The 16,804-nt window shown below is 43.7% G+C and overlaps 1 long non-coding RNA gene across 1 annotated transcript in view; it reads left to right on the top strand.

Moving 5' to 3' along the window:
- The window catches only part of LOC143443325 (uncharacterized), a 105,442-nt gene that overhangs the window by 44,630 nt on the left and 44,008 nt on the right, over nucleotides 1-16,804 (top strand). Inside the window, exon 3 of the long non-coding RNA XR_013112199.1 lies at nucleotides 895-1,001. This is a non-coding gene — a long non-coding RNA (uncharacterized LOC143443325). The remainder of the gene's footprint in view (nucleotides 1-894; nucleotides 1,002-16,804) is intronic.

Consider the following 16,804-nt stretch of genomic DNA (forward strand, 5'->3'; position numbering starts at 1 on the left):
TCAAGGATCCCTGAAGTGTCTTAAGCCTTGGTTAATTTCCAGAGGTCGAGAGAGTTGACTACAGCAGTTTCTACCAATGTGTTTGTTGCTATTAGAGATAGGAGATTTCTGGAGTCCGTCTGTCTGTCATTCACAATGATGCTTTTCAATAAAAGCCTGAAAACAGCTTGATAACTTGATGGTCCATCAACAAGAGTTGAACATGCCACTGAACATCCATAGAATACCATGTGGCTTCCTTGAGGAATCACTCTCTGCTGTGCCTCTTGATGTAAAGGGGCATCTGCAATATGACTTCCTTTGAGACAAGGTCTTGCTGTATCCAGAATGGCCTGGAACAAGTGAGACAATTCTTCTGTCTCCCAAGTGCTGTGATTTCAACTGTTTACCACCATGTCTGGTGACTTCCATCTTTGAGTGAGAAGAGAAGAGGAGAGGAGAGGAGAGGAGAGGAGAGGAGAGGAGAGGAGAGGAGAGGAGAGGAGAGGAGAGGAGAGGGAGATGTTTTCTCTCAAACATGCATCTGTGTGTCCTTAATATGTGTGGGTGAGCCTATACCCCATGCCACAGTATGCCCCTGGAGGTCAAAGAAGAATCTGTGGGACTCAGTTCTCTCCCTCCACCATGTGAGTTCCAGGGATCACACTCAGGTTTTTAGAGCTAAAGCAAGCTCCCTTATTCCCTGAGCCTGATCTTAGCCCCTGTATTTACTTTGGGAAAGGCATGTAAGGATTTGTGGGATAAGTAGATAAAGGGTGTGATAGCCTCTTAGCTTTACCCTTCTTTGCACCATTTCTGAGACAGTGAAGGCTATGTTACGTTTGATTTTTCTGTTACTTTGGGTTTTTGTTGGAGGGAGTCTCTTTTGTAATTTTGTCCTTTTCTTTTCTACAGCCGAGGACCAAACCCAGGGCCTTGCATTTGCCAGACAAGCACTCTACCACGGAGCCAAATCCCCAACCCCATATTGGTCATTTCAGAAGATGATATCACCTCAAGAGGTATTTATGGAACAAAACCATCCATCCTTCTACAATAAAAAAGGATTTCAGATTTAAAGTTTTTTCTTTTTTCTCTGCTTTTCATAGCCATACTCTATGCCTTTCCATATTCACAGCATACGTTTGAATTATTTTTTCCTGGACATCTAAATACTTCACCATTTAAAATTAAATACTGCATACTACTTGGTGGGATTAAATTTAGACTCAGGAGAGATGGGTGTCTTACAGAAGGCAGAATATGTAGATGTTCTTCGGATCAAGTGATGATGGCAGAAGCTCCTGTCTAGGACTTCTGCAGCCATTGCTTCCTGCCAACCACTCCAGGCCCTTAGACAGTGATGAGAGAAAAGCAGCATTTCAGGCAAGCTTGGCTTGGTCTCATGAGACCTTTTGTCTTGCACACTTAGCCTTTAAGTGATCTCTTTAAAGCTTCTCAACACCCCAAACTCGAGAGATTCCCTTAGGCCTGCACAAGTTCAAGCACAAGTTCAGTTGAGACACTAGTGTTGAGAGGGGAAAGTGGATAGGGGCTCCCACCCCTAGCCAAGAAGCTATCTGCAATAGACATCTGCTCATGAAGGAAAAATGCATTTTCTCCAGTGGAGTCTCACTGAGTATATTGGCCACATTCAATGGTACCTTGTAGACATTTTGTTTCATATTGCTTCATTTGGGCATTTTTTTTGTCTTACTGGTCCTTTGTTTGTATTAGTTATGGTTTCCAATTTTGTGTTCTTTTTTGTTTTACATGTGTGTTTCTTGTTTTTTTTCTTCCTTAAAAATCTGTTTTTGTTTGTGTGTTTGTTGTCCAGAGAGAGAGAGAGAGAGAGAGAGAGAGAGAGAGAGAGAGAGAGAAGGGTTGGGTGGGTGGGTGGGGAAGATCTGGGATGAGTTGGGAGAAGGGAACCATAATCAGAATATATTACATGAAAAAGCCTTTTTATTAATAAAAAATGAAGAGATGCTCTTTAGTTCTGAGAGAAAAAAAATGTTGCAAGAGAGATTCTAAGTTATTTACCACCTGATTCTAGCTTAGAAGGCACAGTGTGTGCCCCAGGGAGCAGTGCTGGGTACAGACCTGATGGGCTTCCTGGAAAGTCTGCCAGGGTTTCTGGGCTGCCTCTTGACCAGTTTCTAGTTTCTCTTTTCTACAGTTCCCTGAGCAGTTGGATCAAAAATACTGTCCCTCTTCTTTGTCTCTAACCTTCACCACTTCATGGATATGCACTGGGGTGACACTGGCGTCTAGTGAAAGCAGGACTCTTTGACCACAGTTGTATGGCAAACAGTGGCATGACATTTGTGTCTGGGGGGTCATGAGTATGCCGTCGCTCTCCCATGTCACGTCTCTTGCTACCTTTCATGGTCTCTTTTCTTTCCGGGCTCACCTGTCTCTTTTAGTTATAGCAAATGTGCAGTTTTAACGACATTACTGAGGTAACGTTGCCTCTCCTGTGCTGCCTAGGACACATTCCCTGTTGCCAACCATTGTGATACGTGGGAGGATGAGGAACAGATGTGGGATGTGGGGACAGTGAATGTATTGATATAGCAGGAGACCACATCCAAGTCCAGAGGGCTCTGGAAGCCTCACCCATGTATATACAGCGCGATTGTACAAGTCACCCTCATTATCTAGGTGTATTGGTTCATGGACCTAGAGGAGAATTAAAACACACGAATGTTCAAATACCTTCTGCAAATGGCACAATATTACATAGAATCTATACCCATCTTCTTGTGTACGGTATCTCCTCTCTGGATACTTAGAGTATCTAATATAGTGCAAATGTAGTGCAAGTGCTTGTTACGTATACCTCTTAGAGAACAGTGACAGGAGCTGCAGACACCGAGCACTAGACCACAACTTTCCCTAATAGTTTTCTATCCACAATTGGTTGAACCCATGTGTGCAGAACTAGCAGATGGCAGATGTCACATGTCTGTTGGGAAATGGCTCAGCCCATAGTCACCTAGTGGTTGTGGGCATATTGTGACTGGGGACTGGAGAACATAGTTTTATCACTGGAGGCATGGCTAGCCAAGACACCCTTCTGAGGTGGAATCTGTGACCTTTATTGTGACTGCAGCATGAACTGCTCTAATTAGTTGTTGCCTGTGAATTGCTCTCTTCCAAAACCTCATGATCTGGGACTGCACTACCTACATTTCTCTTGGTATTGTTATTTCAAACTTCCGCCAATACCATTCATTCAGCTCTGTTTATAGCAGTTTGGGTCTTCTATAGCCTAAAATTACAAACTCGTCTACATTCTTCCTCCAAACAAATTCCAAAGACCCATGAAGCACATGGCCAGACTTATCACAGCCGCCACAGGACTCCCTATAACTGAATCTCTGTCCCAGTTACTTTTCTTTTTGCTGTGACAAATCACCTGATGAAAGAAAGTCAGAAGAAAGGAGGGTTTTCTTTATGGCTCACAGTTTGGGAAGATGCAGCTGATCATGGTGGAGAAATGGCAGCCAGAGAGTGAGGAGCCTGGTCATAATGCATCTACAGTCAGGGAGAAATGGGGGCGGGGGAGGGCACTAGTACTCAGTTTACATGGTCGATTCTTCCTTTTGAATTCAGCCAGTACATGAGACTGTGTGCCCACCTTCAGGGTGAGATGCTCCTATTGAGTTACACCTCTTTGGTGTGTCTCTTAGGTGAACCCAAGTTCAGTTTGGTTGACAATGACAGTCAGCCCACCATAGCTCTTAAACTTTCTACCTTGAAGTACTGAGTCATCAATTGGGTTTTCTTCTGAGAGTAACTTGGACATAAACAAATTTGGTTTTTTTATTTGTTTGATTGTGGTAAAATACACATAAGCATAAAATGTTGAACATTTTACTTGTAGTATTAAATACATTCACATCATTCTGCAACTTCACCCCCACAGGACTCTTTTTCTTCCATTCTGTTGAAGGTTAATTTCTTTCTTCATCTTTGGGAAATTTTCTTTTACTGTTTGTTGAGAAATTTCTGTCTTTAAAATGAATTATCCTTCTTCTATGCCAAGGAAATGCATTTAAGGGATAGTTTCGATTTAGCTGGCATTTTTTTTTTTTTTTTTTTTTTTTTTTTTTTTTTTTTTTTTTTTTTTTTTTTTGGTGGCACCTCGATTCTCCTCCCATGGCTGCTGGTACAGCCCTACTTGCAGACACTTGATCTCAGATCCTCCATCTTACTCTCAGACACCCTCCCTGCGCCTCTCTTTAGGCCCATCCACTCCACTGCGTCTCTGGACCAGCTCGCTAACACTGCTCTTTCCTGTGTCTTTTTATGCCTGACCTATATTACCCAATATGGTATCTCCCAAGCTCACCCACACTGTTGCTAATGGCAAGGTCTCCTTCCTTTGAAAGACTATATATTACTCTTCTGAATATACATACTAGGTTTTCTTAATCCATTCATCAGTTAATGGGCCCTGGGGTTCTTTCCATATCTTAAATATTGTTAACTTCTAGTAATATTGTTCAGGAAACACAGGCATAAAGATCTCTTTTGGCATACTGATTAATTTCTTTCATATATACCCAGATGTGAGATATTTTGATCACATGGTAGAGGGTTTTTTTTGGAATCTCCATATTGTTTTTCTTAATGAGTATACATGTTCCTTTATATATACCTACATAAATCAGGAAAAAGTTGATGAGTGAGCAATGCCTGCCATCTCATTGGCTATAAACTTCATTATCTCCCTAGTGACCAGCATAGACCTCTATTCTGGAGACTGCCTTCAGGAGCATAAATAAACATGCAATAGCTTTATACCAGGTGAGTGTGTGAACACACAAATCAGCTATGTTGTCAATGAGAGAGATACAATTGTAAGTTAGCTGTTTTAAAGCATTTGTAGGTATTGTTACTCCTCCAGTAAAAATAAGTTCTAGAAATGAATAGTAACCGTGCTATACAGCATAGTGAATGTAATAAGCACCGCTGAACTGTGCCTTTAAAGGTTAAAGTAGTACATCTTTATTTTTAAAATTGATTTTTCATACGATATATTTTGGTCATATTCTTTCTCTCTTCCCAACCCTTTCCACCTCCCTATCCAGCCAACTTAATATTCAACTCTCAAAAATATCATAAAAACAAAAGTAAAAACAAAGAACAAAAACCACAAGAAGACAAAAATTACTTACCCCCCCCCAAAAAAAAACCCCAGAAAAACACGCAAAAAATCATGAGATATGTTTTGTATTGGAATCTACTCCTGGGCATGGAGCCTGCCCTGGAGTGTGGTTAGAATACCCCGTAACATTCTATTGAAGAAAATAGATTTTTTTTCCATTTTTTTTTTTTTTTTTTTTTTTTTTTGGTTAGTGGTGGGACTTTGTGTTAAGTGATAAATCTTACTCTAGGGGCAGTTATTATACCAGGAATATGTATGAATAGGAAACTAAAACAGTGCTTTTCAGATCTAAATGTATGTGGGAGTCGCTTGAGAGTCTCATCCTGAAGTCAGTTCTGCGGGAGTGGGCCTGTGAGTGGAGAGTCCTTCTCTGTGTTTCTCAAAAGTTTCCAGGAATGTCCACAGCAGTGGACAAAGGTCACCTTAAGAGCAAAACTCAAAGTGCGAAGGAAGCTTGGCACTTGTGTTGTTTCTGTTAGGTCCCTCCGACCCAGTCACTCTAAATCATCGAGTCAGTAAGAGTCTCCTGTTCTCCAGGGAGAGTGGATCCCACCCTGAGATTTTTGTCATGGTTCCAATCTGTTCTTTGTTAATGGACATTTATAGGATTTCTCATCCTTGCTCTTCCAAGGCAGGCCACAGAGGCCGACCTTGCTGCATTCAAAGATATGGGTTCCAGAGAGGGCGTGCACCCGAGCACACTTACACACTGAAACCGAGATTACTTTCATTAGTGATGACACCCGGAATTACACTTTCATGAGAGGCCGATTTCTCTGGACTCAGACTGACCTGGCAGTTACCCAAGACCCTGTCACGTCTACACACGCTGTTATCCAGCCGTATTATCTTTCTTATCTTGTCCTTATGCAATTGTTTTTCTGAACTCTTAAGTGTAGGATTGATTTACAGAGTCTGTTAAATTCTATCCTGTTAGCTTTAGACTGTCGTTACTACCTATCATGATAACTTCTACTGTTGACTTTGTCATTTAGTGTATTCCCTGGCCTCCCAGGTTTATAGTGCCTTTGTGTTGATGAGTGCCCTGTCTTTATCCACGTGCTCATTCAGTGACTAAGATTCACTGGGTGCCCTTGGATGTGCCAGGTAGGGGCCTTGGTGCTGTGAATATAGCAATGAATACAAAAAGACACCCTTGTCTTCCTAGAACCTTCATGAATGTTGACACAGATGCCAGGCAGAGATAGTAATAAGTAATGTGTGCGGCGTCGGAGGTTCCAAGTGCCAGGGAGAAAAGTAGGTCAGTGGAGTAAGGCAGGAAATGAAGAGACTTAGACAATTTTAGAGTAGATGGCAAAAGCCCCACCTCCCAAAACTACCCATTAAATCACCACCACCACCACCAATACCACCACCACCATCATCATCATCACTACCATCATCACCACCACCACCATCACCTTGTGAAAAGTGATGTATGAATAAAGATGCCTCACTGTAAACTACAGAGGAAAATAAATTTTTGATCTGATCCCTCCCTATAGGTTGACACTGGTCGTTCACTGGTACCTTAGAGATGTAGCTGATCCATCCACTGGATTCTTCTGCTATTTACATTATCCCGTCTCCCTTTCTGTGTAGATTCTTAGGGCTATTTTGAGACATATTAAAACGTTGATTCTGCCTCTGTGACATCTCCCCGATGTTACATAGTAAAAGACATAGAAGTGAGGTTGATGGACCAAGATGCGTCCTGCTCCTTAAGCTGGAGTCACTCACTTGTCACCAAGTGGCACACTGGGAAGTGATGGTTTCTGGGTACGAAGGAAGAAAGATGACTCAGGCCACCTTCCATCCTTACAGACCTTGTCTAGGAAGTGACAAGACTCCATCTTGTGGAAACTGAAACTATCTCCCCTGGTAAATGTGGACAAGTATAACTGCACAGTAAACATGCCTTTTGGCTCCAACCCTACTGAACTCTCTCCCTCCTGGACATCACATCCTCAGGAGCAGGCTGCCAGGGCTGATCCTTTTCTTACAGGCTGGCTCTACCTGCCAGGTGGCTCTCCAGGTGTGCCCTGTGATCCCCACACTCGCCTGCAGGCTGCACTGTTGCCGTGGTTATCTCCCAGCCTCGCACAGCGGCTTTTCCAAGTATTCAAACAGGTTGTGTCAAGGCTGCAGGTAGGCACTGAGTCCGAACAGCCAAGGCTGAAGAGGGTTGCAGCTAGGAGAACTGTGAGCTCTGAGAAGCAAGGAGAGATGGGTGTCTCTACTCGGGCCCCTGGGTTGCTCTGAGAAAGTTCCCCAGATAGCTAGCACCTTTGGCCTTAGTTTCTTTCTCTGTAGAGAGAGTGGACATTTAAAGCTAAGGCCCTGAGCCTGACGGTCTCAAAGTACGTTTTGTTTCTTTACTGTTAAAGAGAATTGTGTACATGCGTACACCGTGTTTTGATCAAGTCCAAAGCCCAGTGCCCCTCCACTCCGCTTTCTCCCCCACCCCTCACGCCATGATTCCCTCTCAACTTTATATTGTTTTTCTTAACCTTAGGAGTCCACTCAGAGCTCCCAGTGTGTATCTTTCATGGCCCCATTTCTGAAGAAAAGTAACTCTCCATTTCCAGCAACCACCCGTTCGTTACTAGGAGTTTCTGACCTAGTGGAGTTTTCTGGTCATCTCTGTACTTCAGGCTGGGATTTGTGTGCGGCTGCATCTTGTCCGAGTCTTGTGCCCGTAGTCACAGATGCAGTCAGTTCGTATGTGTAACTGTTCTCTTGTCTCTGGAAACCACTGTTTCGCTATCGTCATCCCCTGGCTCCTACAGTCTTTTCACACCCTCCTCCTTGATCATCTGTCATTTAACTTGCTGAGCCTTTGGAGGAAAGGCGGTGATAGAGATGTCCAAAGTCTCGTGCTCTCTGCACACTGACCAGATGAGAGTCTCTGTATTAACTGGCACCTACTGCTCCCGAAGACACTTCATGGATGAAAGTTGATTTACAGCCATAATGATTTCAGTAAAAAGCAGCCAGAGACATGGGAGTGTAGTGCTCACTTTTTGCTGATTTTGCTCCAATGAATCCTAGCTGTGTGGATGCATGGGACAGTTCTCTTGCTGACCAGGGAAGGTTGGGACAGATCAGAGGCTAGGAGCACAGAGGTCCTGAAGTGGGAGCCTCTCAGTCAGCAACCCAAGGGTGAGGGATCACACTGGCCTGGTAGGAGTTTAAATGGTAGTAACCAGGGGAGAGACAGCCAGCCGCAGGGTCGCAACCCCTGGGGTCTGTGCTTTGCTTCCATCTTGCAGGCATCAGTTTTTCTTTGCACTACCTTTCCCCTGCAATCTCATTTCCTTTTTCAATGCCCACTGTAGGACACTCTGCAAAGAACAACAACAACAAAAAAATATGTCTCCTTTGCTACAAGCAAATACAGACCCTGATGGAGTGGCACCTCGGTCCAGTGGCCCTTTGTTCTGCTTCTTAATGACTAATTATCATGCTATGAAGTGCTTATGCAACCCTCGTGGAGTTGCCGCCCTCCTGCCAGAGAGGCTGGAAGTGTGTAATCCTCAGAAGCCATGACTGGATCTTGGAGTTGCGCAAGGAGTAATTACAGAATCCAGCCGAGGCTTGCTTCTTATTACAGGCTCCAGGCTTTACCCCCAGTAGCTTTACATGCTCGTTAATATTTAAACTGCCAAGCAGCAGCAGAATATTTTGTAAGCTTCAGGAATGGCCCGAGGACTAAGTGCCAGCCTAGGACCCAGGACAGGCCGGTTAGAAGAGGGCAAGAGATCACGTTCAGGTGGGATTTCTTTGGGGATGTTTGTCCTTTTACAAATGTTGGCCCTGGAAGGACTCTAAATTCCCTCCTTTTGTTATAGAAAAGAAATTAAGCATCATCAGCCCTCTTAAGACTTCTCATTTTTTTTTATTATAATTTCTTCTTGTGGTACTAGGGACGGGTCCCAGGGCTTCATGTTTCCTGAGCAAGTATGCTGTTGACAGCTACATCTCCAGCCCCAAGTATCTCAATTTTAAAAAAAAGATTGCTTCTTTTAAAAAAAATACGGACAATGCCTCATTATCTTACAAAATCTGCCTCAAATAAAGGTTTCCTGTAGTTTTTGGTTAGCTACTAGAATATTAAGGGAAGAAAAGAAAGGTTTAGTTTGGTTAACCGTCCCTTCTGGACAGGGACACACACACACAAACACACACATACACAGACACACACACCCCAAAGCCTAACTTTATCCTGCCCCAGGGCTGCAAGCTCAGCCCTTATTCTGTGGCCTTTGGAAGGTTAGCTCTTGACCTCCTGAGTGTCTGACTCCTCTCTTCAGAGGCAGGCCAGTTCTCTGTCTGTCTGTGTGCTCTGGTGGCGCCTATCGCTGTGGGATCTGGGCACAGAGACAAAAACAGCAGGCAAAATACACATTTGGGGAGGAAATGCGTGGCTTCCTGGAGTCAGCCTGGGCTTAAGCTAGAGGAGCTCTCACCCAGCATAGTTCGTAGAGACTAAGGAAGAGTGTGGACAGAGCCGACCAACCGTGGGGCCTCTCCATGCTTGCATTTATGAGAAGCCACAGTTAGTGTCTGTAACGTTTGGAGAGATGTTGGAGTTTTAAAAGGTCTCTTCTTTCCTTTTCTTCTATTTCTCTTTCCTTCCCTCCCTTCTTCCATCCCTGAGGCCTTCCTTCCTCCACTCCATTCTTGCTTCCCTTCAGTTTTCTTTAACTTGGTTGTTTAAATGACAAATCACTGCACACTCATGGTAAAACAACTTTTTCATTCAGAATAAGAAGGTAAATGAGAAAACATCCCTTTACACCTCAGATCTCTCTGGCCCTACTATTATCAGAGGAAACCTCAGCGTCAGCCTTTCTTAGACTTTGGCTTACATCTTCCTCTGTGTGCAAATGTTCCTGTACATGGTTGTATCTGTGCACCTATGGTTAAAGATCTTCAGGGTGAGCCTTTGTTCCCTTCAGTGTTAATGTGTGGTTTCTACCATTGGCCTTTCCCACATGTCAGTGCTTCTTAGACACCGCAGCAGCCTGGAGATTCTCTCAGGCACTTCGTAGCTGCCCAGCAGCCTACTGTGTGTTTATACCCCCAGAAATTGAGCCAGTTTCTTAAACGGGCATTAAATTCTTTACCATTTGGGGAGATCACAAATACTACTGCACACACCCTGGTATAAATGTACCGGTGCCCAGTCCTGAGAGATCATACCCCGAGGGTAAATTCCTAGCCATGGAATTGCTGGGTCAAAGGCTATGTGCACTTTATATTTTAATAGATATTGCCAAATTGCCCTGCCGAAAAGGTTACTCCAATTTACAACCCCATTAACATTGTGTGAACTGCCAGTTTCCTCAAAGCCTTACCAACTCTCTGTTCTACCTCACTTTTAAGTATTTGCCAATAGGCAACAGATGACAGGTCATTATCATTTACATTTGCATTTTGATTACAACATGAACCTTGTTTCACACATTTATTGCTTATTTGCCACAAACTATTGTTGCTGTTTGTAAATTAAACAATGATTTCATCCATTTCTTTTTTTTTTTAGCTATTTAAAGTTAATAATCAAAACTATGATTTATCACCAGTTTTTATTAGTTAGAAAGGCCACAATTTTTCTCTGCTTGCTTATTATTATTTTTAACCAGTAGAGGTTGACAGTATTTATGAAGTCAAAGGTCATGCCTTTCTTTGGGTAGTAATAAGAGTTTGTGCTATTCTCTGGTGAGTCCTCCTACACAGGGACTTGGAACGGTTTACTTAATTTCTGCTGTGAATATCCTTATACCTTTGCAACAGGCATGTCAGCCTTTGAGTCTTGGATGTTTTATCTCGATGAGAGGCATGAGGCTGGATTAGATCTCACTGGCTCTTGGTAATCTTGTAGATTAACCTGGTAGCCTCTGTGGCCTTGCTGCCCAGGGAGGCTTCAGGTTCCTTGGAAACAGAAGGGATCCAGGCAGGCTCTGAGGAAGGCCCAGAAAACGGCTGGTAGCATCCTTTTTATTTTTGGGATTAATGACTGTCCTTTTCCAGTCAAGAGAACCCTTAGCATATCTTTGGAGGAGACTCCTAGGGCAGATAGAAGGAAGAGACAGAGATAGAGAGACAGACAGACAGACAGACAGACAGACAGACAGACAGACAGACACACACACACACACACACTACACACAATTACACACACAGAGAGAGAATGAGGGGGGGTTGCTTTGCTTTTCTGGTGGAAAAGAAATACAAATGAACAAAACGGGTGCCTAGTCTTAGGACTAATTGAGCTAGTTTTCTGTTTTAACAGTATGAACCTAAAGGTATAATCTCTGGGCTGAAGAAAAAGAAGTAGCTAGAATATGCTTATCTTGGGTTCATGGAGCTTGCTGAAGACAGAAATAAGAAAAATAAAGGACTTTAAAAGTAGATATACTTCAATTTCTTCAATGCATTCTCTCCACAGACGAAAATTCCTATGGGAGGCTCAAGACATCTCATTCACAGCCTAAAGTTTCTGGTGTCCCTCCCATGGTTCCTAAAGACGTGGGGTTTTTCCCTTGAAGACCAAATGAGTTAATTGCACAATCAGTAACATTGGAGGTTTATGTTTCTTGGCATGCTTGATGCGATATGCATGTTGGCAGAGACCTACGTGGCTTTGATTTGCAGCATAAATAATATAATCCTGTAGATCAAATTCCAGGTAATTTAGTTAAAAGGTACTGAAGGACTGTTTCCTCCAAGTGTCTACCTCATGGTAAATTGTGTAATTTGTATAATTATAAGTTGATTTGATGAGGATTGATTTCATCATTAAGGGTGTAGTATTACTAATATTAATACTGATTACCATTTTTGTTGAGTAGGCTTTCTGTGCTGTGTGCAGTGTGTGTGTGTGTGTGTGTGTGTGTGTGTGTATGTGTGTGCAAGCACACATATATCTATTACATATAAAATTTGTGTGTATATCTTAATGTGATTCTTGTGCTTCTTGCAAGGCCTCCAGCCTTGGTTCCATCTTGTACCCTCTATCTATAGAAAAGAGAAGTTCAGGTGGATCAAGGATTTCATGTGACATCAAAGAACTCTCAACTCTAATTCAGGACTGTCTCCCCCCCACATTCTATTACTGTTCCTTCTCCCTATCTCCTCCCCCAAAGCTCTCCAGATGAGAAACACCAGGACCACCCGCCCTTGGAATGTTGGTTGCTGCTTTTGAGAGAGGATCTTTCTGTGTACATCCAGCTAATCTGGAACTTGTTCAGTGGATCTGGCTGGCATTGAACTCGTGGAGAGCCACCTATTTCCCGAGTTCTGGGATTAACGACACACATCACTACATTGTGCTGGAGCTTTAATTTTATGTCAGCTTAAGAAAATGAGCATCAGTCTCTTTTTCTTGCTGCCTCTACATGAGGTAGGTTATCTGTTTACCTGTTGTCATAGAGACCATAGCTCTAAGGATTCCATGAGCCTCATTCCTGCCCCTAATTGCTATTCTAGTTATTCTAAGGTGGCCCGTGGAGAGGCCCGGGAAGGTGAGAGGTCTTTCCTTGCATGGCAACCTGAAGCTGAAACTGAAATTGAAGGACCAGAGGACTCTCAATGTAATTGAGAGTCAAAATTATTATGATTTCATATGGCTGTCCTTTATTAATGCATGACATGATGGTGCTGGAAACTACCCATGCATGTGTACATGTGCACACACCACACACACACACACACACACACACACACACACACACACACACGCATGCACACAGAGCCAGCTACTTGGTGCCTTGACTGTGTGAATGGCTCTCTGTCCACCAGTGTCCTCTTCATAACCTCCATGTCCAGTCATCTCCCGTCCTGGGGATGCACCTCCATCACTTGTCGAAACCTGCCTCCTTTTCATCTCCATGGTGTTGATTCAGATCATCCTGACTCACCTAGCTCATGTGACAGCCTCTCCTAGTTGCTTCTGGTTCTGTCCCCTTCACTCTGTATTTCACAGAGCAGGCATTGTTATTTTTGTGGGGGTCAAGGTCAGTCTCCAGTTACAAGCACTTTGGTGACTGCATTATCTTCAGAATACATACCAAGGTCCTTCAAAATGCAGCTTGCTTGCCTCCCTTGCCTCCTTTCCCATGACAGAACGCAGATTCTACAGCTCCTGAATGTGGAGAGTTTGCAGTCCCCTGACTCTCTCTCTCTCTCTCTCTCTCTCTCTCTCTCTCTCTCTCTGTGTGTGTGTGTGTGTGTGTGTGTGTGTGTGTGTGTGTGTGTGCACGCGAGCTCTCTCCTTTGGCTCCATGCCACCGTCCACACAATTACTTCCACCTGAAAAGTTTTTATCCACTCCCAGCTCAGCTTAGTCATGGTTCTTGTGTCAGCAGAAATACAACAGTTTTCAGAATGCCCAGAGCCATGAGCATGATGTGCCTTTCAGCTGCACACCTTGTATCTACTCTCAGCTCCATGATGCCTTGTACTGTGCTTGCCTGTTTACAGCAAGAGGCTCAGGGCAGGGGCTGGGTGGCACTCTTGCCTTGGCTTCTGTGCTGTGTGCCTGGTACGTGGTACCGTAAAGATTTAAAACTTAGTAAGTGCCAGATAAGAACTTTAGGTTACCTCCAGTCTTCTTATATGAATAATTCAATTGAACATCTTTATTTGGTCACAAGAGCATAAATTTGAAAGAAAATAAGGAGTATACAGGATAATTTGGAGAGAGGAAAGGGAAGGGGAAATTGTAATTACAATCTCAAAAATAAAAGATTAATTTAGAAACGTCTAAAGATTTGTGTTAGCAAGGATTTGGAGAAGAAGGTGATCCGTCTACATTGTTAGCAGGAACATAAATTAACACAGCTGTTATGGAAGTGGGACAAAGAGTCCCACATAAATTTAAAATAGAACTGGGTTCTGAACCAGTAACCCTGGGAATACACCAAAGATCATGAAAAGAGCATGCTGAAGAAAAGTCAACACTTTTACGTTCATAGTAGTCTAGTTGTGAAAGAAACGGGAATTGCCTGTCATTGGATGGGAGGATAAAGAGTATATAGTGATTGTGTATAAACACAAGCAATCTGGGAAAGTCTTTGGAAGAAGAGAAACCCTATGTTTTTGACAGCATGGATGGACCTAGAATTTTGATTCTCTTCTTCAGCAAAGCTTGATGAATGAGAGCCATCTTAGAATGGCTTTGCTATGCAGTGGAGGGCAAGTCTAGCCTTGAATGACTATACTGTGACTTGGAGGGCAAGCCTGTCACTGAAGGATGGATGCTTCATGTTCTCACTTTTATATGGAGCCTGAAAAAGATGAACTCAGAGAAACAGGATAGGGAATGGTGACTGCCAAGGACTTGCGGGAAATATGGCTCGAGGGGTTAATCAGAAAAGTACAAAGTTAGAGTTAATTGGCAGGTCTGGCCAGCCACCGTACAGTACGGTGACTATAGTAATACATGGTACATTTAAAATTTGTGGCAGGCATGATGGTCCACACCTTTAATCACAGTATTCAGAAGACTGAGGTAGGGGAATTGTGAGTTGAAGGGTAGCCTGAGCTACACAGAGACCTTGTATCAACAGTGACAGAAAAATGACAGAAAATTAAGCAGAAGAAATTTGCCTGGACAATGGCTCTTTAATGTTCTCACAATAAGAGACAGAAGATGTGAGGTGAATGTGTATCTTAATTAGCTTGACCTAATCATCTTATAGTACATACATTATAGCAAGTCATCCCCTGTACACTGTAATGTAAAAACAGACCTTTGTTCTGAGCCCTGTGCTACACCAGTTCCCCAACACCCAGGTCTTCCCTCCGTGATCCCACATTTAATAGAGCCGCTCATTTATTATGGCTTTAGAAGTCTTTCTCACAAAGGAAACTCTCAGTCGAGCTCTCTGTTTTTCAGAAGGATTTCTGGACTGAACCAGCTGCTGAGATGTAGAGTCTTCTGGACAGACAACCTTCGTGCCTCCTTCAGTCCTAGCCTCCCAAGCTGTAGCTCATAGCTCACAATACTCAGTGCTCACTCTGTGCTAGACTGAGCTTTATCCACTTTGCTTATAGCGACTTCACCTTTGCAAGAACACTTTTCAGTCCATTGGCAGGGAGTAAATAGGCACAGAGAGGTGACATAATTTATGTAAGGTTTCAACAAGTATTGCAAGACAGAGCTTGGATTCAGATTGCAGAGGTCTGATTTCAGAGACATCTATCTCCAGGTGATAGCAAAGGGCGATGCTAGACCTGTAACTTAGGACCTGAGCTACCAGGGTTAGCATGGCAACCCCATCCCGTCTCAGTGGTAAGCTGGTATAGGCTCCTACCAGCTTTCAATATAACTAGCTGCAATGTGATCTTTCCAGGGTGTTGAGATGTTAAACAGCCAGAAACAGTGCATTCAGGGTCTAGCTGTGAAGTATTCAGAAATGAGTCTTCACTGTTGTTGTTTTGACACTGGCTACCATAGGAACATGAGTATTGGTCCAAATCAATGTGCCTGGTGATGCTCGGTCTTCACTGAGAGGACATTATTTGTACCAGTGGGACAGAGCAGGGAAGATTGAAGGTATATTGCTTGTTGTCAATGTGTCTACTCTGGGTTATTCTTGGAAGTACTGAGAGAAGCCATCATACTTAATGCGTGACAGCTCAGACATGGCAAAGAATCAGGTCTTTTTGTCTTCTTAGCCAATATCCTCTCATCCCCCAGTAACTAGAGGGGTTGTTGTGTAACAGACATCTCACACAGTCTTGAATGTCCTTGTGGCCCTTCAGCTCTGGAAATACAGATTCTTGGTGACATCTGACTTGGCAAACTACCCTGGGTCCGCCTCCTTCTGCCTTAGGCTTGCTTGCCTCCCTTTTATTTGTTAGGTTAACTGATACCCTGCTTCTTTTCTGAGTGTTTGCTTCTGGAGGTACCTTAACTGAAAGAGGGCTGGGTAGACAGATCTGTCTGCCAAGGCAACCCAGAAACCCAGGGTGCAGTCTGGCTCTCTGTCCCATCTCTATTCCTGGCCAGGAAGCTCTTTCTGGGGCCTTCCCCAGGCCCTAGGTCCTTAGCTGGGAGGCTTGGATGGGTGGCTTTGTTTGTAGCACCTGCCAGTCACCAGCCCACCACACTTCTACCCCCACTGCCAAATAACCATTTGCTTGACTGCCAACTAGCTGTTGAGGGACCTTTTTCTCCAGAGAAGATATAGTGGTGTCGAAAATAATCCTTCAGGAAGGGAAGGGGAAGGGATGCTATACTCTTATTGTCATCTTTACTGGCAAGGGGGATGGGGGGTGTCTTCCGGTCCCTGGGAAAGTAAGGTGGTGATACTGGTGGGAGGTGCAGACTTCTCTAGCAAAACATCAGCAGTCTTTCAAAGTGGTGTTTCATGAACCTGCCAGAGCAGAGATTTGCTGTGCATGTTTGAGTGCACCAATCCTCCTTATCCTTCAGACCGTTTCTGTCTTACAGCTAATTCTAGTGTCTGGTTACTGGGCATGCTAGGTTATAGTGTGACTTTGTCCTCCCACAGGGCAGAGAGAGCAAGGGAGTGGAGGCCGAGGGACTGAGGAGCCAGACAATGGCTGACACAGGATCAAGGTTGGAGGAGCTTCCAGTTTGCAGCAGAGCTGACCCCAGCGAACACCCTGCTACCC

Source organism: Arvicanthis niloticus, chromosome 8 (assembly GCF_011762505.2).
Source record: "Arvicanthis niloticus isolate mArvNil1 chromosome 8, mArvNil1.pat.X, whole genome shotgun sequence".
Lineage (NCBI taxonomy): Eukaryota > Metazoa > Chordata > Mammalia > Rodentia > Muridae > Arvicanthis > Arvicanthis niloticus.